The sequence below is a fragment of the Pseudochaenichthys georgianus genome, chromosome 3 (genome assembly GCF_902827115.2).
Source record: "Pseudochaenichthys georgianus chromosome 3, fPseGeo1.2, whole genome shotgun sequence".
NCBI lineage: Eukaryota > Metazoa > Chordata > Actinopteri > Perciformes > Channichthyidae > Pseudochaenichthys > Pseudochaenichthys georgianus.
This window is the reverse complement of record NC_047505.1, coordinates 50,668,091-50,673,090: the sequence shown is the minus strand read 5'-3', so window position 1 is coordinate 50,673,090 and position 5,000 is coordinate 50,668,091. Positions and strand designations below refer to the sequence as shown.

Sequence of the window (5,000 nt, the reverse complement as noted above, 5' to 3'; positions counted from 1 at the left end):
ATGCAGTGGCGGCCTTTGTAGGTTTATTCTGCATTTTCCCATCCTCATCATTTTTTGTGAAATTCATTTAGACATTTAAAGCAAGAAAAAAAAAGTCCCTGTCTCCTTCTATTCGATATAAAAACATTAAAACAGAATAGAAACACTTTAATACACTTTAATATCATTTCGTCGCAGTAAAAACATTCATTTCAAACGTAACACAATTTATTTTTTCACATCTCTTTGAAAAACAGCCAATTTGCAGCAATATATCAGTAAGAACATAAAAAGTAAAGGTTTCAGATGTACCAATACACGCTAACTTTTACTACACAAAAGAAGTCAGAATAGTTGTTTCCTTTTTTAAAGTAATAGGCCGAGGCACAACACGTAGCGGTGCAAATTGGTAGATGTTGTACTGATGTCGAGCATGCTTCATCCTCTGCTTTTAAGTGCAGGTTTGGTATAAAGTGAAAGTCCCAGTGGACCCGGGAAGTAGACCGCTCTTCTTTCAGTCGTTGGTTAATGTTGTTTACGCAAACGCGACAGATCTGTCACAGCGGAGGTTTGCCTTTCACATTGTTTACTCCAGAAGAACTTCACTGGGTGTTTTCAGTCCTCACCGTGCTCACAGGGATCAAGAGGACTGTCTGGAGCTCCGGTTGAGAAGTGTGAGTCGGCAGGAGGATAAAACAAGCGCCCCTCACCTGTTGTTGTTGTTGTTGTTGATGTTGATGTTAAGCAGCAGAAGTGGTTTCTTCTAACGCGCCTGCTCGTTCAGAACGTTTTTTATTCATCCAGTTAAAGTTAACTGAGCACGTCTGCACTTTTCTCATTTTTATACTTTCATACTTTCACACAGTCGTGAAAAGTACATGTACTCAAGTTCTGTACTTAGAGACAGTTTTGAGGTACTTTACTTTTCCTCTCCACTACAATTTAGCACGGAAAATGTTGTGCTTTTTACTCCACTACTTTTGTTTGACTTCACAGTTATTGCGTAGGTTCATATTAAAGGTCACCTGTCATGCTATCTGTAGGCAATAGCACAGGTCTCAGATATATACAAATATATAAAGAACATGTCTATGAAGTGTTTTGCTCAAAATACCAAACAGATTCTAGACATGCCTCTATCCCTCTATTTCACTTCCTGTTTCAAAAGTGCTGATTTGGGTATAAAGCTTTAAAAAATAAAAGAATTTGATAAAAATAAAAAGGAGGGGGCTGAGCGCATGCGGGACCCGGCAGCTACCGTCTAACCCAGGGGTCTCCAACCTTTTTTAGGATGAGAGCTACTTTAAAAAAATAAAACAAGTCGTGAGCTACTTTTACTTCTCCTTTTTTTGTATTTAGCACATTTGAACATTATGATACCTTTAACCTTTGTGTGCTGTTTGGGTCTGTGGGACCCGTTTTCAGTGTTTACTAAAAGAAAATGTATGCAATTTCCTTATTTTAACCTGCTTTATTTGGGAGTGGACCTCACATCCTCTAGGGGGGTCCGGAGGCATGCTCCCCCGGGAAGATTATTTTTAAAATGTTGAAGTGAAATGCATCAATCCGCTCCACATTGCTTTTCTTCCCGACTGCAACGCTGGTCCCGCAAATCAAGCAAGAACATGATTGGTCGATATTCATTGTGGGGGTGGGGGGGAGGGGGAGGGGTGTCAGATAGATATAGAGTTGTAGTAATTAGATAGAGTTCACTATGATTGTGGTTTCGTTTATGCATAGGGTAGATTCTTTTAATTACATTTCCTATTTTTTTGTGTGTATTTTTGACATTTTGGATTTTCTTGGCGAGCTACATATTGAGGGCTTGCGAGCTACCGGTAGCTTGCGATCGACGTGTTGGAGACCCCTGGTCTAAACTAAATGCTGCAGTGATGAAACGCCATATCATGGATCATCAAGGATTCTCTCTGAAACAGTCTGGAGCTCAAAGGCTTTCTCTCTTGCCGGTTATACCACAAGGTGAGTTCCTTTTTACTTCCTGCTTCTTCACACACATGCTCTCCAGTACAGGTTAGCTCTGAGTGTTAGCGATGCTAATGTAAACACCGACCATATTACGTCCAAAACAGTCGGGCATTGTTTCTGATAGCAACTTTCTGATTGGCCCGTGGGTCCACATTTCAGATATTACGTCATATCGGACGCAAATCTGGATCAGCTCCGTTGTTCCCCGTTTTTAGAGATTTGGGTACGGAGGAAAAGAGAGGGTTTTATTTTCTGACGCTGCGTGAGTTCCCCGACACACCGGGGACACATTGATGTATAAAAGACATACAAAAGTGCATTTTGCATGATAGGTCCCCTTTAATAATAAACAAACATAAATTAGTTTATAAAATACCTAGCAATATAAAAAGTAATAAAGCTCCACCTTTACCTGCAACACATTCATTATTTAATGAATTACGTTTATAATCCAGCAACATAGAATATATTATTTGGAAATAGAAGATGACGCTTTTTTTAGCCCCCGAGGGGTAATCAGTTTTCCACTCAGTTAAAGTACACATATTATGAATACACACATGCATAAAGGACGGATTCAGTTTGAATACAGATACACAAACCTCTGTATTTTATTTGATGAGGAGCAGAGAGGCTGACAGTAAGGGTCCGATCAGGACGGGAACTGGCAACCCGTCGGTTCCCAAAACTAAACATTTCCCTCCGAACGGAGCGACTGCCGCCCCGTTCGGCACAATCGTTTCTTTTACTTTTAGTATATTTGGACTCCTTAGTGCTTTTACTTAAGTAACACTTCGCCTGCAGGACTTTTATTTGTAACTGCGTTTCTGTTCCCTTAGTTACTACTACCTTTAAGATCCGAGTCATTCTTTCCTCAGTGCTCTCACAGCTCTCCTCCTGAAGTCTTTCACACATTTAGAGGCAACAATAAATGCCTCAGTGTTGTTGTTTAAAGTATTCAACGTTTAGAATCTTCTTGTGAACTCGTGACCTTCAGATGGACTTCTCTCACCTCCGGCTCCTGGCAGCGCTCTGTCTTTTCTCTGCATCTCTCCGGGACATTTCTTTCTAGCAACTGAGCCCCTGCTGCAGTTTAAAGCATTCACACTACGTCTCAGCCTCCCCATAAGCCCCACATATGCAAATGAAGCAGCGTAATAGGCAGTGCGATAGGTTTGCCCCGGGGTTCATGTGATCAAAGCGGATCTCCTCCCTGTTAAGTGGCAGTCCGCTCGTCATCTGGATACGGCCAGATTAGCGCCTCGCGAGGAGACGCTGCCAAACACATTTTCATCTGGAATTTTAAGGAGATGGTTTGGAAACATGTTACTTTATGTAATGCGTTCTCCCGCTAGACAGAGCAGAGGAAGTGTCCTACTCAAAACACCCCTCTTTTTTGTGTCATGCTTAATGGCCGTCGTTTCTATTCTATGCCTCTCTGATTTTCATCACCTGTTTGTGTCGCTGCGGAGTCTGTCGGCAGCTCACACATCTGTGCACATTTCATCAGGATAATGAGCCCGAGCGACTCTTCCAGGCGAGGACAAGCCTCTCTCTTAAAGCCCTTTTCACTGATCACACACACTCACAAAATAACCACCACCTCCAAACAATCATCGTTTTAGAGAGATGGAATTACAGAGTGTTATATACTCAAGCCGGCGTATAAACTCAGCCAATTTGTTTTTTTAAAGGCCGGTGCCGTGTGTTGTGAAACTATTCTTTAAATGCCAAATCTACCCCGACCACTCATTAACACAAGACCGGCAAATAAATAGCAGGCATGATAAAACTCAGGTTTATTGTCTCGTCTAGTCAATTTCATTTAAATTGGCGACAATCACAAATTCACCTCAAAGGGGAATGAACCTCGACACAACTTCTCCATCCTTAGACTTTGCATTGTTGGAGGAAAACTTAAAGAGATAGGGAGAGAAGCTTCAGGAAGAGCAACAGAGGAGAGATCTCTTTTCCAATGTGTATCCATGGTCCTCCACTCAGGTTTAAGTAGCAGAGTGTGTGAGAAAGTGATATCACACACACACACACACACACACACACACACACACACACACACACACACACTGTGGATCCAGATAATAGGTGGTCTCAACAGCTTCAGTCAAATAACTAGTATTACTCACAGTCTCTTTTGTATCCTGATAGCACAACACAATTATATTGTCCCATCTTTTCACACTCTCTAAACTAGCACTAAGTCTGAAAATAAGTCATCATTTTTTTTTACTTCCGGTTCCTTCGCCTCAAAGGCAAGGCAAGGCAAGTTTATTTATATAGCACTTTTCAACGCAAGGCAATTCAAAGTGCTTTACAAAAAATGAAAGACATTAAGCATTAAAAAATAAAAGCTAATAAAATAAACATTAAAAGGAAAAATACATGGATACAAGTTACAGTGCAGTCTAAAATATGAATAGTTCAATTAAAGGCTATTGTTTTGGTCTTAGTTACCTGATATAAGATCTGTGGGTAACACAAGCTTGAGATATTTTTATATTTAGCTGTAAAACATTAAAGGGGACCTATCATGCAAAATGCACTTTGTGATGTCTTTTATACATCAATGTGTCCCCGGTGTGTCGGGGAACTCACGCAGCGTCAGAAAGTAAAACCCTCTCTCTTTTCCTCCGTACCCAAATCTCTAAAAACGGGGAACAACGGAGCTGATCCAGATTTGCGTCCGATATGACGTAATATCTGAAATGTGGACCCACGGCCCAATCAGAAACGTTGCTGTCAGAAACAATGCCCGACTGTTTTGGACGTAATATGGTTGGTGTTTACATTAGCATCGCTAACACTCAGAGCTAACCTGTACTGGAGAGCATGTGTGTGAAGAAGCAGGAAGTAGAAAGGATAATCCATGATATGGCGTTTCATCACAGCAGCATTTAGTTTAGACGGTAGCTGCCGGGTCCCGCATGAGCTCAGACCCCTCCTTTTTATTTGTTATCAAATTCTTTTTTTTTTTTAAAGCTATATTACCCAAATCAGCACTTTTGAGGGATAGAGGC

At 41.1% G+C, this 5,000-nt stretch overlaps 1 protein-coding gene across 1 annotated transcript in view; it reads left to right on the top strand.

Annotated features, from left to right (window-relative positions):
* Positions 1-5,000, top strand: part of LOC117443693 (transcription initiation factor TFIID subunit 4) — a 151,691-nt gene that overhangs the window by 82,007 nt on the left and 64,684 nt on the right.